General features: G+C 46.9%; 1 protein-coding gene across 13 annotated transcripts in view; it reads left to right on the forward strand.

The window, feature by feature from the left end:
- The window catches only part of CACNA1A (calcium voltage-gated channel subunit alpha1 A), a 285,808-nt gene that overhangs the window by 77,576 nt on the left and 194,616 nt on the right, over positions 1–13,616 (forward strand). The window lies entirely within an intron of this gene.

The raw sequence follows: 13,616 nt of genomic DNA on the forward strand, positions 1-13,616 counted from the left end.
TTCTTTAAATCCGTCCCTGCTTGAAATAAACCTTAAGGAGGGCTTAACATCTGTTGAGATGTAGGCAGGCAAGGATGGGTAATTAGTCGGGCTTTCTAGCAGTTATCTAAGCATGACCCAGATTCCAAGTGGGGGGATGCACCCTGCTCCCCAGGCTGACTGGCCACTGTGCCATGGCTGAATGTGCCACTTCTCGGCATGGTTCCAACTGGCTGCCCTCAGTGTAAAAATGACCAGGGCTGCATGGGTCCCTGGGGCTCAGTGGTGAGCCCCCGTCCGTTTTGTGTATGGTTTTGACTGTTATATACTCAACAGGGCTGGGTCCCAGGTGGTCCTGGGTTTGGTTATTGGAGGAACGCAGTGGTGGGTGGATTCTCTTTTAAGGGGGCTCAGAATTAGCCAGACTTTTGGCTTCTGGGTGCTGAAATTGTCACAGAGGGTGCTGAGGTTTTGTAGTGTGTGAAAAGTATATGTCGAGCATTGTGAAAATTAAGAGGTTCAGCTGGGGTCTTTCTGGAGGGGCATACCCCTGACCACTGTGGGTGCCCAAGGCAAGAGCCTGCTAAGTTCCAACCTCTCAAAGCCCAGTTGAACTGCTTAGGGGTCTTGTGATCACTCTGCTTCCCTCCCTACCAACCCCTGGAGGAGTGGTGGGGGCTTGGAGGATGGCTCAGCTAACTCCAGGGGGTGTCCAGGAGGAATTCACTGGGCTGACAGGGTTCTGAGTTGAAAATGGCTTTAGATCGCTTTCTGGATCCTGGATTTGGCTTCTTCTAAGAGAAAAGAAAGGAGGTGGGAGTCCTAATGTGTCCTTAGCTCACCCCAGTCCAGCCTGAATCCTGCAGAGCAGAGGGCTATTGGGGAGGGAGGAGGTTGCCCGGTGGAGGGGTACAGGTGAATTGGGAGCGGTCATAGGTACTTAGGGGTTTTTTTGGCTTTCTTGCTCTTGGTAGCTTTGTGATGAGTTTGTGCATTTTGCTCTCCTCAGACAGTTTTTGTTCTCTCTTTAGCCTGAGGCAGCAATCACATACAGCCCCACTCAAGGGGAAAGCTCTCCATCCCCCTGTCTGTCTGAGCAGGTCACGCAGGATGGAGCTTTCTCTGGGGGGATGATAGGGGCAGGGACAGAGAGCTGGGAGGCTGGATATGGGGATTCAGGCCATTGCAAGGAGATGGAAATGCCGAGGAGTCAGGGTACCAAGGCTGAACATTGCCTTCTGTCTCCAGATACTTCTGCCATTAAAAAAAAAGTGTTTAAATACTTATTCTAAACTTTCAGAATAAAGTGTGATACAGATTTTGGAAAGTACACAAGTAAAATCCAGCTTAAGAAGTGTTCACAAAGTGAACACAGCGTGCATCCGGCACTCACAGCAAGAAAAAGGATGTGACCAGTCCCCTCAGCAACCCCCCTCCTATTCCTCCCAGTCATTCCCCCACTAGGGTGACCGCTACCCTGACATCTCACCACCACAGGCTCATTTTGCCTCCTACCTTACCTCCTATAAATGGAGTCGCAGGCTGTGTTATTTTGTATCTGGCTTCTTTAGCTCAACAAGATTTATCCATGTTTCTGTGAGTGGTTCCTTCTCATCGCTATGTGGTATCTTATTGTGTAACTCCAACACAAAGTACTTACCTGTTCTAGTGAGGGCCATTGGGGTAGTTTCCAGATTGTGCTGTTGGGAACATTCTTGTACCTGTGTTTTGCTGAACTTGTACTTTGTATTTCTCTTGGGTCTATACCTAGGAGTGGAATTGGCCCTGCCATTCTTTGATGCGTGTGTGGTTTTGGAAACATCATTGACTAAGGGTTGCAGGTGAATTTGGAAAGCAGCTTGCTCGTCTTTGCAGGTGGAGTGAATGCAGGTTCCATGCTCTTGGCTGTGTGCTCATAGGGTCTAAGAGTGTTACTTCCAGACGCCAGATCCAGCACGGTGTGCTGGTGGACGGTGCAGCCTTGACTTCCCCGTGCTTGTGGGCACTTTGCCACTGTGATTTCTTACTCGTCTGCATACCCCCCACCCCAGCAGCGCAAGCTTGAAGCCAGCAATGAGAAGTAGGGGTTCTCATTAATTTTATTTTTCTCTTCCTAAGTAAGAAAACTCAAATGGAAGTCTCAGATGTTCAGATTTACACTGCTGCCTTTTTTCTCTTGGTGTAGGCCAGGTAGCAAGGCATCGTGACCACATACCTTGGTTCCGTTATTCGTTGATTGGAAGTCTGATTTAAGTATGGCCATGACGGGCTCTGATGATGGCTTCTAAAGAGCTCAAATCTGCTAGCTCAATAAGGCGCATCTGTCAACCGTCCTAGAGCCCCCACTTAATGCCACTCGCTCCTTCTGATGCACCACCAAGCGCCACTGAATGTCATCTTCCCCCAGTCCTGCTGATGCCAGCAGATCTCCCACGGAGCAGGGTGTAGGAATGTGGGCCATTGCAAGAGCCGCGGCCCCAGGTCTGTGTGTTGTTATCATGCGTTGTCTCCTGAATCGCACACGGGATTCTGTCTTATCACCTATGTTTTTGGGAATCGCAACAAGAAGTCCAGAGTCTGTCACGTCAGGTAACCTATGGACTTTGGCTGGCATTGCCCCATTTTTGATTTTGTGTTAATGAAACGCTCTTTAAAGACAACTGTCCTGCATGAGAAACACAGGGAGCCTGTTATTGGACTCCTGGCCCGTCCTGAAAAGTAGAATGTGCTAGAAGATACTGCTATAGAGGGCAGGACAGTATGACCCATAAATCCCTCTATTAGATTCGTGTGGCTGGTGTTTCCAAAAGAGCGAAGTTCTGGGAAGTAATAATTACCATGGCTTTTCCCATTGGGATTTTTTTTTTCTACAAAGGAGCCATCCCTTCTCTGAAAAATCTACCTTGAACTGACAAATACGGTCTTAGTTTATACGACCTGGTGTGAGTTTGGGTGCGTTTCCCTGCAGACACATTAGCCTTGTTTGATAACGGTGTGCTGCTCCAACCCCCCGCCCGGGAGTCTTCTATATACATTGCTGTGCTCTCAAACTTTCATGTGAATCAGGATTGTCTTCTTGAAGTCATGATCCTGGTCCAGCAGGTTTGGGGTGGGGCCTGGGATTCTGCTTTTCCAACCTGCTTCTAAAGATGGCCCGTGCTGCTCGTCCGAGGGTTCCACCTGCACTATCCAGGTCACATCGTAGACGCATTCTGTTACGCTTTTTTGCTTTTTCTCAAAAATCGGGTTTATTGAGGTATACTTTACTGATTGCAAATTCACCGTTTTTAGCATGCAGGTCTATGAGTTTTGACAGATGCATGCAGTCACGTGGCCACCACCAAAATCAAGGTAGGGAACAGTTCTGTCACCCTAAGTCACCCCCCCAATGCCCCTTTGTGTCAGCCCCCCACTGCCCAAGTCCCTTCACAGCACTGATCTGTTCTCCATCCTACAGTTGTGCCTTTTCCAGAAGGCCGAGTAAATAGAATCCCGCAGTGTGTAGCCTTCTGAGTCTGGCTTCTTGCATACAACTTTTGCAATCCATTCATGTTGTATCATTAGATCACCCCTTTTCAGTGCTACATAGTATTCCACGGGTGGCCGGACCAGAGTCTGCTCACTCATTTTCCCAGTTGAAGGACATTTGGGATGCTTCCAGGTTGGGCAGTTATGAATAGAGCTGCTATAAACACTGGCAGACGGGTTTTAGTGGGAGCATTGAGAACCTACGTTCCACTTCTCTTGGGTAAATAAATACCCAGGGGCGGGATTGCTGGGTTGTGTGGTATGTGTTTATAAGAGACCGCCAAACTATTTTGCAAAGTGGTTGCGCCATTTTAACATTCCTATCCTTGTTATTGTAAAAGCACCAAGCTCTAAATGCCAAGGCACATGTGGCTTCGAGGGTTTAAGATAAAGAATTGTGGGTGTTCAGAAAGTGATGGAAGCAAGCGGTAATGTTAAGTGCCAGAGAGATGGAGGAGAGTGAAGATGTTGTTTGTAGCCAAGTGCCTACAGTAGTTTGAAATATAAGGAGAGAAGGGGGTCTGTGGCGTGGGGTGCATTGGTTCTGCCCCTCAGCAGTAAAACGTCAAGGTTGTGAGATCCATCTTGGCCCCCTGTTCACCACTGGAATCCCACCACACCTAGCACAAAGTGGACACCTCGTAAACGTTTGTCCAGTGACTGAAAAAAGGGCCTCTCTTCACCCATTTGCCAAATTATAGAGCTCCGGCTCACCCTTGTACCAATGTTTTAGGTTTTTGATGGGTTTTCAATGTGTGTTGGGGCCAGGGGTTTTCATGAGGTGATCAGACAGACCGGACGAGGTCTTTGAAATTTTAGTACTTGAGAATTTGGGGAGCAGTGGCCCCTCGAGAGTGGAGACTTCCTTCAGGGCCTTGGTGGGAACGTCTGTTGGGTGCTTGGGGCTTATGAAAGCCCCGCCCCTGTTCCCTTCCCACTAGCAAGCACGTGTGAGCATTCGCTCAGTGATGGAAGGCATCACCAGGAAGGTGGGCTCATTGCAGAGGTGGTCAGAGCCCCCAAAGCCATATATTAATAACTTTTCCGAGAATGCTAACTCAGCTCCTTAGCAAGGAGCCGGATGGTGCCATGAAAGATGGCAGAGAGAGAGGGAAGGCACTCCAGACTGGCTCAGCCAGGCCTGGGTTTCGATGACTCAGTTTCCTCATGTGCATGATGAGAATACTGCTTCTGATAGCCTCTCCCTCGGAGGGCTCTTGGGAAGGCTAAATGGGATCACGCATGGTAAATACTCAGCACAGAGTCCAGCCTGGAGAAAGCCCCCCAAATACATAAGCCATAATACCAGAGACTACCTTTTCCCTAATGTTCTTTTGAGGATACTGGCTAGAAATGAAACTGTCTGGGTAGAGGCGGAGCAAAGGGCCCCTATGTAACCGGCCAATTTGGATTTACTCATCTGAGTAAATCTTCCAGGATCTTTTAAAAGCAACCCTCAGGTATTTTGCATTCCCTGTTCTCTCCGGGAGCTTTCAGGGGGAAAAAATTCATGCCCACTTGACCCATTTTTCTATTCCTTTCGGTCTAAGACAAAATTAATTGTCTTCCTCTCTTTTGATCCCTCCCCCTGTGGGTGACAAGGGAGTTCTAAAGTGTATACTTATCTTCCTGCTCTCCCCCACCAAACCCATGTCCTCCGTTTGAGCCCGTCAAGTGTCCAGCCCAGGATGGAGACTACAGGGTTGGGGCAGCTGCTGTGGCCACCCCAGGTGACAATAGAGTTGAACAGCTGAACACTGCTCAGCTTTGGGGTTAGCATATGTCCCTCCCACGCCCCCAATTCCTCTTTTCTATTTTTCCTGGAAGAATAGAGAAGGCAAGGAACATTCCAGAAGAGGGAATCAGGTGGTTGGCCTCAGCACCTTGGGTTTCACAAACCAGCGGGCATGAGTTCTTGTCTGGGTAGGCTGACCAGATGTCCCAGTTTGCCCAGGACTGTCCTGGTTTTAGCATCTCAGGAAATCCAACAGTTCTAGGCAAACCAGGACGTTGGTCACTCTCGTGGTGAGTTCTTAACACCCAAGAGGAGGGGGGAGCAAGAGATGGTTCCATGGCTCAGGAAAGGAGAAGATAGGTAGCTTTTTCCCTCTGAAAAGCCAAGACTTTTGTTTGGAATGAATTCTGCTTTTGGAAGCTGCCCATTTAAGGCAGCTAATGCTAGAGAGATCCCGGCTCTGAAATGAATTTCCTGAGTTAAGTCCGGATCAAGTTTTGTCATCTCTCTTGGGTCAGAGATGGCTTTATCTTCTGTCAGACTGGGAACATCTTGGAGCTTCCTTGAAAAGGGGCTCAATGTTCCGATTGGACCTGTAATTCAGAAGTAGTAGCCCTTGGTCACGAAAAACCCTACTCATGAGGCAGGGCGCCCCCTTTGGAGCAATGAGGGAAACTCAACTTCATCGCCCACCTGCCAGTAAATAATATTCACGCTGTTAAGTTCTGTTCTCATTTTAGGCCTGTGTGCAAAATATACACATATAATTTTAAACCAATTTTTAAGTATTTTTATACAAGCAGCATTTGCAGGAGTGCTAAGTCTGATCTCAAGAATAAACAGACAGGTTTGTCTTAAATGAGACATACGGGGGCCGACCTAGAACTTGCTCTGCAGTGGGGTTACCTGGTTTCTGACCTTCCAGGATCTGCCATATTCTTTTATCTCGTTGACCTTTCTTATTTTCTTTATTAAGAATAATGGGGGTGGGGGTGGGGAGCTATGCCGACCTGCATTTGCTGCTGTGAAGTGTTTGTGACACATTGTGGAGTCTGCATGGGAATGTGCCTATCTGAGCAATGGCACCAGAGTGGAGGCTGAAAAGAAGAGAAGACACAGAGAAAAGAAGTGATAGTGATTGGAGGCGAAGCATACAGGGCTTTGGGACAGGAGACCTGGCTGCAAATCTCAGCTCTAGCTCACAGTAGGGAAGCCTCAGTCTGCTCATCTGTAAAATGGGTATGGGGACAGAGCCAGGGGAGCCATTTCCAGGCTCTCAGCCTCACGTGGAAAGGTGCTGGCTCGGTGATTAGGTGGGCATCAGCTGTATTCAGATGGCCATCAGCTGTGGCTTGTTGGCCATCAGCTGTTACCAGTTAGCCATTAGCCACTAATGTAACTGCCGTGGCTACGCTAGGGGGTTGGTTGGTTGAAAGAGAAGCAGACTGCGGATTGTGGGTAGCAAGTGCAGTTAGCAAGCGGATTGTGGATCGTGTTGGTCCTACTTCCTGTGTCTCACCCGGCTGCCAGTGAAACTGGGGTGCAGGAAGACCCCTCGTTGGGGTACTGGTGGATGTTTGCTTTTGTGTCTCGACCAGCCGCCATCGAGACTATAGTGGTATGAACCCCCTATCCATGGCTCCATTGGTGTTCCTTTTTGGCCTCACCATGTCCTGCGTTCTTGTGCGGGGAGTGGAAGCTGAGGCCCTGCATGACATGGCGGATGTTTGCTTTTGTGTCTCGACCAACCGCCATCGAAAATATGGTGGTATGACTCCCCTATCTCTGGCTCCGTTGTTGTTCCTTTTCGGCCTCACCCTGTCCTGCGTTCTTGTGTGGGGAGTGGGAGCTGAGACCCTGCATTACAGTGGTCATAGTCCTATGTCCAGGGAATTGTGGGAAGGTTAAAAGATACTGTGCACAGAACGCATGTAGCATGTATGATCACTGTAAATAGGACAGATGGATTTTAGACTCTGTGGCTGCCAGGGCTGGGTTCATTGTGGTTATGGCTGTGGCCATGTGCTTGGCACCTATGGGGCCGGAATACATAATTGTGGAGTGCTTTCACGCACCTCAGGTTCACAGCCTGTTGTGCTAGTTCTGCTCCAGGTTCACCACACACGCTCAATATTGCCTCTCCGTTCACTTGTTTTTCCTTGTTTCTTTTGATATGTATGGAAATAGATAGACCAGCTATCTAAGTCAAGTATTGGAATGGTGTTCCTCAAAATGGGGTCCCCAGCCCCTCAAGGTCAGCAGCACCTGCTCTGAGGCAAACTTCTCACATTGGGGCGCGCCTCAGTATCATCTGGGGGGCTTTTAAACACGGGGGGCTGAGCCTTGCCCCAGGAGTTTTTGATTTAGGAGGTTTGGGGTGGAGCCTGAGAATTTGCATTTCTGGTAAGTTCCCAGATGGTGCTGCTGCACGTGGTCTGGGGAACACACTTTGAGACACCCTGAACTAGAACATGACCAATAACTTCTACGTGTAGTTTCCAACCTCGCTTTTTCCTCATCCTCTCCCCCACTGTACTCCTTCAAAGGCATCCGTTCTCTCTTGGATTGTGTGGGTCTTATTCCCTTCCTTCCTTCTTTCCTTCCTCCCTTCCTCCCTTCCTAAGTTTTATCACATGTACCCTAATAAAAATTTAACGTCTTAATATAAATTTGATTTGCTTAGCTTCTGAGCTTTTTAGCCTTCTGGAATGCTGAAAAAGTTCCAGAGTACTCACTTTTTCCACTCAGCTGTGTGTTTCTAAGATTCATCTCTCTTGTTGAGTGTCACTGTAGGTCATTTATTTTTCTTTGTATAATATTGCATTCTGTGATGATTCAATAATTTGTCCATTTTCCTGGGTGGTGGACATTTGGGATGTTTCCAAATTTTTTTAATTTTATTTTTTGCTATTACGGACAGTGCTGCTGTGATGAATACATAATTTTTGAATGATTGAATTCAAAGTGTTAATTTTAGTCTGTGTATTTGGGCATCTAGCTTCATGTAGAATCAGCTGAGATTCATCAGCATTTATGGAACACCAGCCATCTGACAGGTATGGGCAAAGGCATTTCACATACTACTCCTCATTCTCTCTAAGGGTTGGGTCAGCCAGACAGTCCCATTCCTGTTTGTTTTCTTAAAGTCAACCTATGGTTTAGACATTGGGTTGTACTGTGTTTCCCTGAAAATAAGACCTAGCCGGACAATCAGCTCTAATGCGTCTTTTGGAGCAAATATTAATGTAAGACCCAGTCTTATTTTACTATAATATACTATATTAGAGAAGTTCTCTACTCTACTATAGTAGAGAAGCTGCATGGGCAAGTCAAGAGCATGGACTCTGGAACCAGGTGGCCGAGGTTCAAATCCCAACTCTGCTTGTCACTAGCTGTGTGACCTTGGGCAAGTCACTTAAGTGTCCAGTGCCTCAATTTCCCAGTCTGTGCAATAGGAATTCTGATAGCACCTACCTTCGAAGAGTAAATGAGTTAATACATGTTATGCTTAGAATAGTGCCTGGAACTTAGTAACCACCATATGTGTTTATATATGGATGAATGGATGGGTGGATAGATGGATGGGAGGGAGGAAAGGAGGAAGGAGGGAAGGAAGATGGATAGATGGATAGGATGGAGAGAAGGAAAGATGGATGGGAGGTCAGAAGGATGGATTGATGGATGGATGGATGAAAGGAAGAATGGATGAGTGGACTTACTGAGGTGGCAATATTTGGGTCTCTGACCTAATGCTTGGCATAGTGTATGACACACAGTAGGTGCTACAAAGTATTATTATTCTGTCTTTTCTTGCTAAGGTTTCCAACTCCCTTGATCTCTGTTATTCTTTGGCATGTATCTTATTAACCCTTTCTCCTGAATGATCCACTCAACCACCATTGCTCTAAGGTATAAGCAAAGGGGAAATCAGTCACAAACAGGGTCGTGGTGATTGTTGATAGTAGAATTTCATGATTCCAAGACCCAAGTAGAATTTTCCCCATCTCTCAGCAATCCTTTTCTATGTTCCTAACCATCTTCCTCTCCCATTTCCTACACCCCACTGACAGACTCTCTCCAGTGCCAGATTCCCTCCAATCTCCCCACAGCTCCCCCTTCCTCTAACCCAGGGGTGTCCAAACTGCAGCCTGTGGGTCAACTGCGGCCCACAATCCATTTTTAATTGGCCCGCAGCAAATTCCAAAAATATATTTAATTTACTTAAATAAACCAGGTGAGGCAATACGTACTTCACCTCAAGTGAGTGGCCCGGCTGTTTGTGTATTTTAACGCATATGGCCCTTGGTAAAAAATGTTGAAAAAAGTTTGGACACACCTGCTCTAACCATACCTAGCCTTGCTCTAAGAGTGTCATTGTTGAAGACATCAAATACTTCAACCCAGTGAGAATAATCAGCCAGCTTCCAAGTGGGTCTTACGAGGACTCGGGGCATGTGGGTCTCACACAAATTGGAATAGCCAGAAACATTTATGGACTTGAATTATCTTTGGAAGAGTTGTTAGAATGCAAATTTCTAACAGTTTGGTATATTCCTAATCACAATGTAGTCTTTTAAGTTAGGGATCATGGATGGATGTTTGTGCTTAGAGGGGGTGGGTGGTGGATGGATGGATGGATGGATGGATGGACAGGCAGATGGATGATAGGTTGGGTGGATAAATGGAAAGAAGGGAGGAGAAAAGATGGATGATGTTGGGGGATGGGTAGGTGGATGGATTATAGGTGGGTAGATAAGTAGATTGGTGGATGACTGGATGGGTGGGTGGACGGATGGATGATGAAAGAAAAGAAAGGAAGAGGAAGGAAAGGAAGGAGGCAGGGAGGAAGGAAAAAAGAAGGAAGGAAAGAAGGAAGGAAGGAAGAAAGGAAGGAAGGAAATATGGATGGATGATGAAAGAAAGGTTGGATGGGTAGATGGATATTTGGGTGGATGAGTAGATGGGCAGATGACCGGACTGGATTGAAGGATAAAAATATGGAGGTTGGGTGAATAGGTTGATGTTGGATATGAGAGTATATGTATATGGAAGGGTGGGTGTCCATGTCGGGTCTCTTTAATATTTGGGTTCTTATTGGCTTGGGAATGACCAAGTCCCTCCGCTTACCACCTTAGTTGTACCTTTTCCAGGGACATGTTTGTTTGTGAAAATCAGTAAAATTGCATGCGTGTATCTTACCTCTCTAGTTTATGTTCCTTGAGAGTAGGGGACAGTAATTTGCCTTCTTCACATTCTCCAAGATTTCCTGCATTAATATTTGTAATATTTGTTAATTGAGTGATAACGAGGAAAATAGTGTTGTGGACAAAGGTTATTAAATTTCTGGGAACACCTGGTGTTCTTTACTTCAGCATGGGCCTGAAAGTGGGATTCCTTGGATGTTGCTCCATCAGTGAATAGTGGTGGGCTAGAGGGTTCCCTCTCTTCTGAGCAGGTTGAGTGCATGCCCTCGATTCTTACCCACTAGCCAGAGATTACAGATGACAGATGTACCAGAGTCCACACGGCCCCATATGGTCTTGTCCCTGTTATGTCTTTGATTTCATCTCTTCCAGTCTCTACTCCTTCTTCTCTGTCTCAGCCCCACTGACGCTTTTACCCACACCCAACTCGTTTGCATCCGAAAGCGTTTGTGTTGCCTGTTCTCTCTGCCTACATCATAGTTCCCCCAGGTTTCCCCATAGCTGACTCCCCTTCATTTAGGTCTCAGCCCAAAAGTTGCCTCCTCCAAGAAGCCCATCTTCTTCATTTATTGAACATCTAAAGTACAAAGAAAAATACAAAATATATGTCTACTCTCCTATCCAGAGAGAACCTCTGGAGACATTTTAATGTATTTCATTCCATACCTTTTTATGGATATAAGCTTTTGTGAACACATTTCCATGCCATTAGATATCCTTGGTAGCGTCAAGGCTACCATGTACAGTTGCACAGGATGTACACTGCACAAGGGTATCACATCTTATATCATAGGAATCCTAGAACTATACATTTATTATTTCAATGTCCCGGCTGATAGAAGCTTAAGTATCTTGTTCTAGAAAAATGAAGATATTATGACAGTTTTTTGACAGATGGCCCTAACACTTGAAAAAGGGGTATCTTATTGAAATTCACATGGTGGTGCTGTATGGTTTGGCAGCAACCCCGGAAATATCTGGTGATATTCCACTTTCTGGCTGTACCCGTTTTTGTGTGACAATCTCCCGCTGTGCAACACACATCTTCGTGCGTGCGTCTCTGTCCAAGGTTCTGGTTATTTTCAGAATAAAATTCTGGTCTAGATACAGGGCTCAAGTCTTGAAACTGTTGCCACCACTTTCCTTGGATCTATGAAAGAGACAAAATTCAGGAATTTGAGGGGGAGGAGCTGGGAAAGAACAGTTGGTTGGTTTGCAATTTTTCCTGGGCTGCATGTAAAGCAGTGCTTTTGAACTGGGGGTGATTTTGCCCTGCAGGGGACTTTTGGAAATGTCTGGAGACACTTTTTGTTATTAGGAACATGGAGGGAAAGGTGATACTGGCATGTAGTGGGTAGAAGTCCACTGAAAATGCACAGGAAACTCTGCCCCCCACCGCCATCCCCCAGTAAAGAATTATCCTGTCCAAGATGTCAGTAGTGCTGAGATTGAGAAATCCTGATGTAAAAGATGTCATGGTTTTCTTGGAGGAGAGTGGGTAGCTTTAGGGTTTTTGGGTGACTTAAATTTAATTTACAGTTTCTCTTCCTAGCTGGGTGTCGAAGCCAGCTTTCTGTGAACTTTAGATCCTACACGATCAGCAACAGGCTTGCTACCAACAGATTCGTTGATGTAAATATAGACGAGTGTATAGAAGGAAATCTCACCCGGAGTTGGGAAAGGTTGGCATGAAAGCTGCTGTGGCCTCCGTTTCTCTCTCCTCCTCCTTCTGGTGCCCAGTTTTTAAATCGTGTCTCACTTCTCCTGGGCTTCTGGCATGGCGCGTGCTGCTGCTGGTGGACTGTTTCCTGTGCTCCCTTAGGCTCCATATCAGGGCTGGGGCAAATGAACTTAGAGATGTGAAGGAGGAAAGGAATGCATGCATGCATGCATTCATTCATAAATGTATATTGAGCACCTACCATGTGCCAGGTGAGTGGGGCATGGGGGGGTAATGAGAGCAGGGAGGTGACAAGGGTCGATTTTGGGCAGGGTTTTGTTTTGACCACAGTGAGGACTTGTATACCAAAGGATTTCCCATTTTTGTCCCCTGGCACACCGTACTTTTTGTTTTCCATAACAAAAATCGGGTACTTTGGGGTCTATATTTTGAGACCTGCTGTTTACCAAGACAAGCCACATTGCAGTGACTCCCACCCTCTGATGATGTCTTTGCACACACCTGTGACAATGTCCTTAGGCCATAGTCCTGGAAATGGCATAGCTGGGTCAGGCTTAGGGCCAGGTCGCGAGGGATCGTAAGTCTGTGCCCTTTCAGACTCCGAGGTCCCCTTTCCCCGATTATGAGGCCCATCTGGGTTGCCCTTGATTTAACACCGTGCCAAACAGGTAAGTGGGAAAAAAAAAGGTGGTGCAATGTGCATTTCTTCGGATCCTGAAAGTGCAGAACCTTTTCCGTGTGGCTGTCTGCATCGCCTTCATGATGTTCTGCTCACACTCTTTGCTTGGTTTTCTCTAGGAACATTCTGCACAGGTATCTTTTGGAGGGGGGTGGCACCAGCTTCTGTAGACACTGAGGGGTACTGTGGCTCTGTGTTGGTTTTGAGGCAGTCCAGCCTAGTGGTTAAGAGGGAGGCCTGTACAACCAGCCTACTTGGGTTCAAATCCCTGTTCTGCTTCTTTCCAACTGCATCATCCTGGGCAAGTCACTTAACCTCCTGGGCCTCAGTTTCCTCATCTGTAAAATGGGTGTAACATTAGTGCCTGCCTCTTGGGGTTGTTATAAGCCTCAAGCAGCTCTCAGAACAGTGCCTGGCACACCTTGGGTACTAAATGAGAGTTTATCCCCCATTATAGTTATGGCCCAGGCATCAGCTTCCTCTCTCAGTGCAGTAGTGTGTATGTATTTCTGTGTGCCTCTCTTGGTGCTTGAAAACCTCTTTATTTTAGGGTGCAGTAGCTGTCACATGATTTTGAGTGAGCCCTCCCAGCCTGAGTGCCAGCCACGATTCTTCTAACTGACCAAACGATCCCCCACCCCATCCCCAAACTTGAAGGAAAGCAACTGGATCATTTTCCACATTCAGGATAGGTGGGCCCTTGAGCTTGTTCACATCCGGGATTTCACTGGCCCTCCAGTAAGAGCAAGTGTCACGTCCTGGGAGGACATGGAAACTGACTGCCTTTTCTAGACTAGTTAGTGCCTCCTC

Source organism: Rhinolophus ferrumequinum, chromosome 18 (genome assembly GCF_004115265.2).
Source record: "Rhinolophus ferrumequinum isolate MPI-CBG mRhiFer1 chromosome 18, mRhiFer1_v1.p, whole genome shotgun sequence".
In the NCBI taxonomy this organism is placed as follows: Eukaryota; Metazoa; Chordata; class Mammalia; order Chiroptera; family Rhinolophidae; genus Rhinolophus; species Rhinolophus ferrumequinum.